The sequence below is a fragment of the Ostrinia nubilalis genome, chromosome Z (genome assembly GCF_963855985.1).
Source record: "Ostrinia nubilalis chromosome Z, ilOstNubi1.1, whole genome shotgun sequence".
NCBI lineage: Eukaryota > Metazoa > Arthropoda > Insecta > Lepidoptera > Crambidae > Ostrinia > Ostrinia nubilalis.
In genome coordinates, this window is record NC_087119.1 from 18,127,200 (window position 1) to 18,139,966 (window position 12,767).

Below are 12,767 nucleotides of genomic sequence, written 5' to 3' on the forward strand. Positions count from 1 at the left end.
GCGTGTAAGCTGTACCTATAACTAAAAAGAGCAATCTATTCTAATCGAGTACTTCTATACTAATATTATAAATGCGAAAGTAACTCTGTCTGTCTGTCTTGCTTTCACGCCTAAACCACTGAACCGATTTTGATGAAATTTGGCATAGAGATAGTTTGAGTTCCGGGAAAGGACATAGGATAGTTTTTATCCCGGTTTTTGAAACAGGGACGCGCGCGATAAGGTTTTTCTGTGACAGACAAAATTCCACGCGGGCGGAAAGCCAGCTAATATAATCTAACGTTTTTCCTTATCATTCTGTAGAAGCCTGTAGTCTTTAAGTTCGCACTTGTCCACTTATAAAAAAACAAACACACGTTTTACGTTCAATAAATTCTAAAACAAAGTGCTCGGTAAATATTTAAGGCCAAGTTTTACGAAAGTTCGAACACGTGGATTCCGACAATTTGTAACATGTATGTATCAGTTTTTTAAGTCATTTTTTGCACGTCGTTCGCTAGAATTTAAAAGCTTATCTCGATCGAACGTCAACCGCTTACTCCGAGGTTTCTTCGATTCTCCTATTAATAATCGCCAATCGGATTCCCTTCAGGCTATCGACCGCGAAAACAAACTGTTAAATTAACTTTGTACACGGAAGTCTCTGTGCTTCGACAATAAATAATATTTCACTACTTCTCCGATATTCGCCGAGTCGAGTGCATCTCAAAAAACCTTTTCACTTTACTGTTTCGGTTCGAGTAATTTCACGAAATTGATTATTCTCGCTGATATTTATGATTGATGAACAGAATGTTGCGATGTAACTGTGAAAGCTTGAAACGTGAGCGCGCACACAATACTGCCGGTGTAAAGCAGGTTTACAAAAACCAGCTAGCGAATTAAGGGTTAAACCATAATGGCGTTTCGATTTATGTTCAAGATCAATAAATGCACTGGAGAGTATTAATTGGAATTAGTAACGGTTAAAAGTAGGGTAACAACAATATCCGAAGCTTACCATGCGATTTAACCATTGATTTAACCATGTTATTTCCTATTCGATTTGTCACTACTGTCAGCTACGTGACATTTAGATAAAATTATTAAGTCATTGTTGAATACATCTAGCACAGCATCTAGGTTACCTACATAACTAAATCAATTACAAAAACTTAATACAAATCACCTCGGTAGGTACCTTATTAGGAAATGTCACATTGAGTGTAGTATTCCTGATGATTTCATTAATTAACAAAGGGTTTATACGAGTAAATATGAAACAAATCGATCAAGTTAAATACAAACTAGACGTCTTGGTATTCAGTTCGGTCCTCTTTTACGTTCATCTAGAGTTCGTCTAGTATAAAACAGTTTTTAGTGTGATTTTTTTAAGTTTGGAAAATTTTCAATAGCATATTCAATAACACACACTCACGTAAGTTTATATTTACGTTTTCAAATTATTCAATCTACCCAAGGTGAAATGAATTGGTTTACCTACAGTATCTACTTATACATCGTTAATTTTTAATGTAACTTTTCGAGTTCGCAGAATTATTTTTAAGACAGCCCGGTTAAAATTTATGTTCATCTCAATTATGGGACTCAAGTCCAATTTATAATGGCGTCACCCAAGACTTAGTGGATTGATGTTACAAAAAAGCCGACTGTGCAACACGGTTGATTTATAAAATCATTTTTATTACTTGACTACAATCTTACACTGGGATATAAATAACAAATACTACATTATTAGTAGGCAAGCTTTTAAGCTTAAGGAAGGTGATCTGAGATTTCTGAACACGTTAATACTGAAAACGCTATTTTCCCAATACTTTTAATAAGAAAAATAATAAAAGTATTCACGTGAACAATAATCCCGCGGTATAAGTTTTGACCAGTATATTAATAAATGATGTTTTTAAATTAAATAGGATTTTTCTTCAATTATTACACCTAAAAAATTTTCGTTTGACTGTACATTTTTTCATTTCAGTTATCATTTACGAGTGGTCCCAGTTGCCGGAAGAATATTATTTAATTTTTACGGATCCGGCGACTGGGACCGCGGTCCCAGTTAATTGCGGTCCCAGTGGCCGGAAGCCCCCGCTATTATTCCTGTGTTCCCATCGTTCCCGGAGGATCTGGATTTATATTCCGTTTCAGCCAAATGACGTCCACTGTTGGACAAAGGCCTCCCCCAAGGATTTCCAGACTAGACCGGTCCTACGCTGTCCGCATCCAAGTACAGGTGGACCGAAGTACCTCCCTATATTTATTTATTGATGTGTGACATATCAAACACACGTAAGTACGTACGTAGACATACGTACCCATAAGGAACTTTGGACAAGCCAAAGTCATAAATAACTTATCTGTAATAATATAGTTCCTGTAGTTGTCACTTTGTACATTCGTGTTGTCAATGTTTTTCAGCATGTTTTCAGTTTTTCCCCGTTCATTGTTCTTTCAACTATTTTTAGATTCTTACGATGATATTTTTAAACGTGGTACCTTGTGTTAAACTATAGATTAAATTGCCTTATTATAGGTGCTTACAATGTAATTTACCTCGACACGTTTCGTAAACGGCAAAAACTATCCATAGAGTCAATGTACACAGTACCAACAGCCAGAAAAGCTAAGAATTTTTATTTTTATTTATTTTCTTTCAAAAAGGGTGAGGTTTCCCTCGTTAGGTTGCATGTATTTTAAAAGTATTATATTTAATTATTTACATTCTTTCACGTACATAAAACACACGTTAGTTCATACGTTATGCGGGAGTCATGAATATTTTATAACTTCAAATGACCTTTTCATCCTTGGTAAAAGGTAGGATCATTTTACTATTTATCGAAATATTCGATCGGAACAAAACTACCTTTATCATTTATAGCAAAAACTGTGTATAAGGACTTTAATACATTACAACCAAATGATTAATCCGTCAGATAGAATTGAAGTCATATTGTGTCAGTAATGTTCCAAACACGACATCATTACAGCTATTATATTATTTTGTATTGACGTTATAAAAAACCCGTTTACACCGTCAAGTCGATTGTTTTCATAGCGGACGAAAATAACAACAAGTCACATTAAACTGGTCAAGTCCGTAGTCCGCCCGTTTGATATAGTTGAGGATTAAAACTGCGTTCAGTTTAAGTTTTGTAAAAAAAAATCTTGTAGAGTCATGAAAAATCATAGATTTTTATTAACCTGGCATAATTTAATAGTCAGCAGGCTATTCATGTTCTTGGTTCAGCAATTGCAATCTTGGAATAAAATGAATAATAACAACACATGCGAGTAGTACCTATCTAACGCGATGAATTTATTGAACGGACACAACATCCATTCTTTGTTCGTTTTGCTCCTGTAAATCAGACTGGTAATAACAGGCTTGGCTCAGCGTACCTGTGTGGTCAACCTTGTTTATTTTCCCTGTCAGATACTAAGAGCGCAATTAAGTAAATCTATCTTTGGCGACGATAACGATCAATTTATTTTCATCAATTCAATAGTGTGAACGCTCTTTGAATTAGAATCGATGTCCAAAGTCATAATTGTGAAGGCGTTGTGTTAAATTCGCCATTGTAAAGGCACCCCTATAAATAAATGTTTTTTGATGAATTACAACTAGCTAAGTCGCTATATGCTAGATCATGGAATTCCCAAATTAATACGTGATAGCAGTCAAACTTGCATGTTGAAACAAAAAACTGGATAGGTGGTTTGTTCCGCATAGATAAAAATAATAATTAAGTAAATAAATAAAATGTTAATATTATTATGCACTAATCACATTAATTTTGGACTTGACGTAAGGTATAAATGTAATAGAAACTTAGAAAGCAATTATAAATATTGCGTTTTTAATTATAATAATTATCAGGTGTTAATTAATTTAAAATTGGTTAGAAAAAACTTGAAAAAAGTGCGTCATCTCTGTTTATGCACCTCATACCTACTGGTATGTGGGTTTATCCCATTTCCATTAGAGTCATTGGTGTTAAGATTTTGACTATGACCTATCCCATTTCATTGGTCTATCCTATATGATTTGGAAAATATATAGAAGATTTGGAAGTTTATTTATAGTTTCGTGCTATTTAATAATAGTCAGACAATTTTCCGTATCTTCAGAATCTTTGGGACTGTCAATTAAGACCACCATCAATCATCAAATGCAGCAAAGAAAGATACTTGATATTAAACAATATTTGTCATTGGATGAACGTGGTCACTTGTTACTTAATATTTTCATCACTATCTACTTCTACTGTGAAACAAAGAAATAACGGGATTAGTCAACTGAAAAGGAAAAAAAGACAAGTAAGTTTCTAGATGAATCTATTTGAGGCAAGATATCCTCGATTAGTCCTTAGCCCGGCTTAATCGATTCGCTCTGCTTATTTCATATCACTGATTGCTATAATTAATAAGCCAGTGAATTAATGACTATTTTGCATGACTCAACCGTTCGAGTTGAATAAACGGAGAGATATTAAATAATGAAAAAATAATGTTCGTTAATTATTCTATGGTTGACCTTTATTGCAAGTAAAGCAGCATTTTGAAAATACTGTGGAGGGAGCTTAAAGCACTATTAAGTATGATGACCTATGAGGTCAGTTTGCTATGTTTCCTGAAGTAATAGATTTGATAAATGTCGGATTATAAAAAGGTGGTAACGAATATGAAATTCTGGCTTCTACGAGTATAATGGTGTTTGTTAATTGATTTCTTTTGTCTAAAATTCAACTTGCATTTATACTTTGATAATAATTTATTTGTAAGTAGGTAACATCCGTTTTAATAGGTTGTTCACTCTTTCCTTCGATACATTTGTATTATAATTGGCACTATTTCCATTAAAGATATAAACACGGGAATATATTTGTAAAAACAAAACGTCCGCATTTCTAAACAATCAGCAAGTTATTATTTATCATCATTTAGTTGTAACGACCAGCTGATTGTTGATTTACTGATTGTTGTAACAAATAGTTTAATAATTATTTTAATAGATGAAGTACCAATCATCATTGTCACCTTAAAAATACTCGAAATATCGCCGAAACAAGTGGTCGTCATACATATCAAATGACACTTCACACTTTGAACATATCAATTAAAACCCAATTTAGTGACGGTATGAATCATAATACTCGTTTAAACACGCGTGTATTTATACCTATTGCAGATTTCTGTGCGTACTTTTACGTAATCCAACGTATGTATATTCTTAATATATGTATTAAAATTAATTTATGGAAATTGACTATTAATATAGCGTGCTTATAATTATTAGTTGGCCAAGATGTCTGTCTGTCTTTTCTTTGTCTGGTAGAGATGATTATTAAATAAGGGTTGAATTCAATATTATAAATAAATAAAAGTCCTACAGGCCATATATGGATGATGAATTGTATTATTAATTGTGATATTTTACTGGACAATTAACTGTTAATTGATTTCCACGGCAAGTGATCAGTTGACATTGAAAAATAAAATCATGCTTTGCATCTAGATCTACTCGTAAATAATATTTACCTTTTAATTGTATTACTTATTGAACTATGAATCAATGGAAGTGCACCTATAAACCAATTAAAAATATTCCTTTAACAATCTATTAAAAATAATTAAAACATTCGATATTAAAACAAACGCATGCAGGTCTCGTGACTTACTGATTCATGTAACATCAAAAAGAAAAAATCGAATTGGTATTGGTATTTGATTAAGTATATTATAATGAATAACAAGGAAAATGTCAACTATCTGACTTGTAAGCAACAATTCATCAACGAAATATTTTATTGAAGGATTTATATGCTTTTGTTATTTTTCTTTGTCACCTTGATGAGTAACGTGCGGTATTGGATTTACGAGTAATAAACTGGCCATTTAGTCATAAAATTAAAGGCTACGGTCGTATATTGTTGTAGAGTGGGTTCACACCGTGAAAATGCTGAAACAAGTTGAATTAAGGTAATGTTCAAATTGCTACGTGTGACATTTGAGAAACAGGCACATAAAATGTACTCAAAGTAGCAGTGTGAATATAATGTAGCCCTTTCTATGTTTTAGAATATTTCCCTTTAAGTCTCTCGCAGTATTGAAATAATTTCTGTAAACTTAATATACACTACAAGCTCTACTAGCGGCATTGGAAGTCTGATAACGTTATTCTTTAGAAGCTATTAAACTTGTAAAGTGCTCATTACTGTCGTGTAAAAGCGGAACTGCATATTGTCAGCTGATGGTATCGGTCTGCGAGCATCTCAGGCAGCGCTGTTATTATATTCTAAGAGTTAGACTACGTGTTGTCTTGTGGATCCGTGCTTGTAGATAAAGAAACGTTCATGATAAAAAAATATACATGGGTTTATATTACCAGAGCTTGTATTAACAAAAGAACCTTTTTGCTCTGGTGAGTACGCCCACTCGTGCTTTGTGAAGCAGGAAAATAAGCTGAAACTTATAACTGCAACGAAATGTATTGACCATTAATATGTATGTCGGTTGACCGTTACACGCGCCTATAATGGCCACAAAGAGGAGAACTGATTCTAAGCGTTATATCTGTAGGATAAGGTTCAAAAAATACTGGCGAGATTCTTCACGTAGAGGTGAGAAATGCTGGTTCTCCGCCTAATTATTACAATGCACCGGTTTCCGCAGTCGCTTGTTGAATGCACCGCACTCCAAATCATTTGTTCCCCGTCTTATCAGATGACGTTAATAGAGCTGGCCTCATCGCTTATTAGATGCCCGTTATCAACATCAGGGAAATAAATAATTAATTCGCCATGCTGATTATAATCGCCCTTGATAAATATATATGTAACCCATGTAAGTGAGAGATAGAGTTAAGAAAATTTTAAAGTTAAAGTTGCAAGGTTTTTATTCATCGCGTCGTTAAGTCGTTATCTAGTGTTGAACACTTCCAAGAATAATTTGACTAACTAAGTATTTAAGTATTCTTTTAAATGGCCATCAAACGTTAGGATCAAGAACGACCAAAATAAGGTTAAGAAAAGGTGTGTTGAAAGATGTTCATTATTTGATGCAGTTTTTGTGTCCGGCTGTATATTATCTATGATGTGTTGAGTAGCAATAGGAAAACGACCTTCACAAAATGCTAAAGTGAATCTCGAACAAAAGAGCACTGAACACATGCTTGTCATTTACATTATCATCTTGAATCTGTAAAAAGCGATAACAAATGGGTAACTCGCTGAACACAAAAAGCATTTTGCATGCATGATTATTCCAATCACTAGATCGATGCGTGATAGCTCGATCAGTTGATGATTGGGTGGGTATTTGATTTGGCTCTACACTAAAACTTATTTGAACAAAAATTGGAGTTCATAAGTTCCAATGTTAAAGAGTTTTGATTAACAAAAACTCAGTCATATCCTGTCTAGAGAGATTAACGTGCATTATTTTTTGTGCATAACCGAAGCCCGTGTCGTTGATTTTGTTCCCGGCGCGGCAATCAAGGTCTCATACTTTATGAGGATTCGTAACTTTGAAAAACTAGTTAAACCGGATTCGATATGTTTTGTTGGAGTTTTTTAATATGTGCTATGTGCGATTACATCATCGATCCAGTAGCCGCTTTAATAAGAATTCGCAAAACACTGGTATTATTCTAACGGACTTTTTACAAAATAAATCTCTCAACATCTTGGAACTACGAGTACCTACTAGTTTTTACTCTAGTTTTAAGTTAATTAATGTCACATTGGACATAATGTTTCGCGACATGGACATGAAAATAAGTTACTTATTTTTTACGTTTGACATCTATTATTTATTTAAAACAATCTTTTCTGTCCAAAAAGCTCGACCGATTGACAAAGTTGCAAGTATCTGATTTAATTTCAGACAAAATTACATGCAATCAAATTTAATTTCAATCGGCGTAGGTACATTGCGTTAAATATATTTGTAAGCCTCTACAAGTGGGCTAATAAGTGCTTGCGTTGCGGTTCCTAGCTGTGCGGTTGCTTAGCGAGTGTTGCATAGTGCGCTGGCGTGGGTCACCGCATTAACCAGTCCCTCTCTTTGTACTTTGTAGCCGCCGAGGGCTGGCCTGCCACTCGCCCGGACCCCGCCACCCGCCCGCGGGGCTTCATTCTACGGTCTCCGATAAGGACAAACACGTAGTATGTATTCTTTTAATTCATTTATTCACATACAAGGACTGAGTGATTGCATATCAGATCACATTACTTAAGCTTTAGAATATTTTTTACACGTCTAGTTTTCTTGTTTCTACTCGTATTATTTGTATAGTAGACTATAGATATAAACTTACTTCAGCTACTTTTCTGGTCCTTCGAGCCGGATTTATTTATTTAGTTCTAATTTGATTGGCGCTAAGCGCAAACTCGACGAAATTCTCGCTCTTTTAGAATCTGACTCTAACAATCACATTAGACCGAATGTTTTATTGAGTCCTTAAACTTCTGGCGTGGACGCGTGGTAGTATTCTTATGCACTAGGCCAAATCGGTAGCTTTATCTACCTACTCGTATATTACCTTAAAAAAAAAAACTCCTCTTATGACAACTCAAGGTAAAAATAATTCTATTTTGTGGTCTATCATAATGTCTATTGTTAAGTCTTCGTTAACATCAAGTTTTTCACTAGGATGAACCAGACAAATCGAAAGATCACCAGAAGTATAAAAGCTTAGAACTGGTTATAATTCTATTCTTAAAATCATACGTATACAAAGAATATTATTTTTAATTTCAATAGTATTACAAACGCGCAAGCGTTTTATACTTTGCGACCGAACAGGTTTACGTAGTTATTAATAGCAGTTAAAAATAAAATAAAACAGTTAAAACTAGCTATGTGACGATTCATATCCAGTTTCTAGCTTGATTCTATGTTCTTTTTACTGCAATTTTTACATTGACTACGTAAGTAAGTAGGTATCTATGGAAAAGGGCATCGTAGGTAACACCTTTTTATTATGTAGAAAACCTCGTATTTTTTCTAATCTACATCTATTTATCATAGATTATATAGCTCTACATCTCCTAAGCGCTCTATTGTAGAAAAACTTTTAGACTCAGCATTTGCAACATTATTATTGCTTATATCGGTTATAGACAAAATCATTATAACTTTGCTAATTTTAAATTTATCGATTTAATCCAACTCATTTGTATAATATTAATATTATGTAGTCGTATCAAAGATCGCGTCGTTGTAGTAACTTGTTAATATTTGTAACAATATCACCCGACCCACTGTTTGCTTGCACATTTGCAAAATAAGAAGAAATCGGCATTCCAAAGGAGTCTTTGGTGAAGGTTTACTTTTGCAGCAATATTGTGTCTTCTAGGCAACTCTCTCGGGGACAGTAACCTTGATACACACTGTTTTTCCACTTCAATTGGTTTCTAACTCTATAAACAGTACAAAACTTCGATAATTATTTTTGTTTCGCTATTTCCGTGAGATTTTAAGGTCTTTAATCAGTTTACACCACAAGTGATTCGGGCCACGGTGCGAAACGCCCAAAAACTATCTTTTCGCACTGTATCACTTGAAACTGTGCGAATGGCTCAAGGAATCATTTGAATTGGGTCGATTCAGACCGCGGTGTGTCACAATCCTCGTTTTCGTGAGGCGAATCTGAACTAGGTACTGTCAAAAAGTCATAAACTAGTTTTATTCCTAGGCGATTCACACCATGGTGTGAAAGGTTTCTTTCAAAAAGAGCACTCAGGCGAATCACACCGCGGTCGGAATCACTCGTGGTGCGAAACGACTAAACTTAATAAATACAAGCATCAAAATATATCTTTAAATTAAAGGATACCGCAGCGACACATGCACCTCATTCAAAAGAGATTATTATACATGCCAGTAAATATTCCAATTGAGTATGTGACATACATTATTGCAAAATGATCATTTGGAATTGCATGTCAATTTGTTATCATTAACCGTACGTCTTTAGGCGTTCACATAACGATCGATGAAGGCTGGTTCATTGAAAAACGTTTGCGGACTGCGGAAGAGATTGAAAATATCAGTTGGTAAACTGCGATGCAATTTCTCTCATATTTGTGCCCTATACGACGTTACTAGAAAAAGGTAGGGCAGGAAGAGGTTATCGACTAGTTATCCTCGACAAAAAATGTTATAAAAAAGCAAGCAAGTACGGCTATATTCCGGTTACATTGTCCATGGTATTGGTATGTATGTACAGTGTCTACTTATGTGGATTAACTGCGAACAGTCACGGTCATTTATTTAAAATTTTGGCACGCATTGATAGAACGGTAAATCTAAACAATTTTAGGTTATTAAACAAGTTTGATCAGCTATTGTTCGAAAATGATTCTAAAGGTCCATTTATTATTATTAGAATGTATGTAAATTAGAATCAATCAGCTAGTCACTGACGTCTGTATGCAGGTCGAAATAGTTACGTTATAATCCATCTTACTTAAATTTTAACAAACGACAATAAAATCTGTCAAACACCGTACACAAAACACCGGTTATCGTTATATGTAGTTACAGTCAAAGTTAGGTGGTGCAACTCAGCCTAACACTAGTAACAACGTTGTTGATAAAGATAATGATGTCACTCATTCCTCTTGAATGGCCGCATGTTGTTAGTACAAGTTTCAGTCAGGTTAATAGTTTCACGGATGGCAGAGCCCATTCATAAAGGCGCGTGACGTTTTGATTACGCTAAAATTACAATAATTATTTTATTTAATAACACATCTTCAACCATTTAATTGGTTTTCCTGTTTAAACAAGTAAACAGTATATCTCTATGATCTTCTGAGTTGAGATCCACGAGTCTGTTATGAGTCGGTAAGCTAGATAATGCATAGTACTAACTAGATATAAGAAGCTTATCAATTCTATTCTCGTTTTAAATATAAGATATAAAGATACTCCTCTTCATATTTACATCAATATTAGTATAATTTTTGACGTCAATATTATGTACACAAGTTTTCATGGGTTATTTCAAATTATTGTCTTCATTGATCACTATTCGACCTAATCTTAAACACTGCTGAGGGTTTGCGATGCTACATGAAGACTGCAAGACTATCTTTAATTGACAAGCGAAGTAACTTTGGGATCACTAAGCAAGGACTCAGTTTGCACAGAAAAGTCTATGTATGTAGGTAGGTATTCTGTAGTAAGGACTATTTAGATACTATGAGCTTCAGTTTCAGTGTGTTGGCCAACATCAACAGTACGATCTTTAACGCGTAGAAAAATTGCAAAAGTTGATCGTGTACTTAGATTTGTTGATCAATAAGTAGCCGTATTTTTTCCTGTTAAGATTTACTCCTTATTCAATCTCCTTTTAGTTTAATTTAACTTTGGTGGAGTTAATTTCTCACTAGTTGGTACCTACTTAATAAATAATTACTTCATGGCTTCTGAGAATGCTTTGTTGTTTGTCCATTAAAATCTTTTACTGCCTATTTATAAATAATTTAAATTATTAAAATTCATCTGTTTTTTCATGAAAAATATTTTCCACATCGGTGATTCTGAACCAAAAATAGTCTGGCAAAGTATTTTAATTGTGTAGAAACCTGCCTATACTCAAGTACACTTACCTATATAAATTCTTCCCGAATGTACGCGAACGTCTAACTAGGCGATGGTTAGAAATCGACCATTGCTCGTCGCAGTTCCTCACGGGACATGGCAACTTTAAACATAAACTTCACGAATTCAAACTAGTTCCGTCTCCTTTTTGCGAGTGTTCCACTGATGATGTCAGTCATGAGCAGTCTGCCCATCATATCTTGTGGGAGTGTGATCTTTGGAAACATGAACGTGATATAATGCTTAATTCAATACAACATACATCTGTTTCCGCAATTTATTACACCGATCTTGTCGCGACAAGGAAAAATTTCCGTGCTTTTAAGCGATTTTGTGAAAAATATTATTGGCAGGTAGTTGCTAATTGCTCATAAGATAGGCCCCCTTAAGGCTTGGTATTTCTTCTAAAGTAGGTATTTCGCGCTGTCAAAATCTGCGCGCGCAATTCTTCGCCGAAAACAGCGCGTCAAAGAGCTCCCGCCACAATTTCCAGCTACACAGTATAGAAATACGCAGTTGGTTAAGTTAGGTTGACTTCCTTCCCTTCAAGCGTCACACTCACAATTCGAAAGGGTAATTTGACGGTGTTTGGGGAATTCTAGGAATAAATACAGAGTCTCCTCATTGAGATTGAGACATTTCAATTTGAGATTTCACTTGACATTGAACACAATCTGAAATGGATTTTTCAAACACTTGTAAAAATAAAAAGTAATTAAATCAAAGGCACTAAGTAGTATTGATATCAACTTCGAAGAAAATGACTGCCAAAATTACTTTCTACCCGTTCCACACGTCTTTCATGAATTATATTAAGGTATTGTTAAACTAAATTTCAAGTAGATTGAACCAAGGAATCACTTTGTCCCATACAAACTTTGCCCCCTTTTTTCACCCCCTTCATTTCATGACCCCATTTCGGAAAATCTTTTCTTATGAGATGCCTACGTCATAAAAAGAACACACCTTCCAACTTTCAGGTCTCTACGATATCCGTCAGTCATTTAGGACAAAGCATTTTTATTAGTTGTTCAAAACTCTATCGTTCCAGGTATGTCATTGACAGGAGGGCGCTACTATCTTAATGGGTTATTCATTAGTCCCAACTTTATGCCACTTGACATTTCAGAATCGTTTGACTTTAGATACCTAAG

The 12,767-nt window shown here is 34.5% G+C and overlaps 1 protein-coding gene across 2 annotated transcripts in view; it reads left to right on the forward strand.

Annotated features, from left to right (window-relative positions):
* The window catches only part of LOC135086659 (UNC93-like protein), an 85,489-nt gene that overhangs the window by 25,144 nt on the left and 47,578 nt on the right, over nucleotides 1–12,767 (forward strand). The window contains exon 2 of one of the 2 annotated variants that reach the window (XM_063981430.1): nucleotides 8,081–8,168. The exons of the other annotated variant lie outside the window; for it this stretch is intronic. The gene's annotated coding sequence lies outside the window, so the exon portion shown is untranslated. The remainder of the gene's footprint in view (nucleotides 1–8,080; nucleotides 8,169–12,767) is intronic. 2 annotated transcript variants of the gene reach the window in all.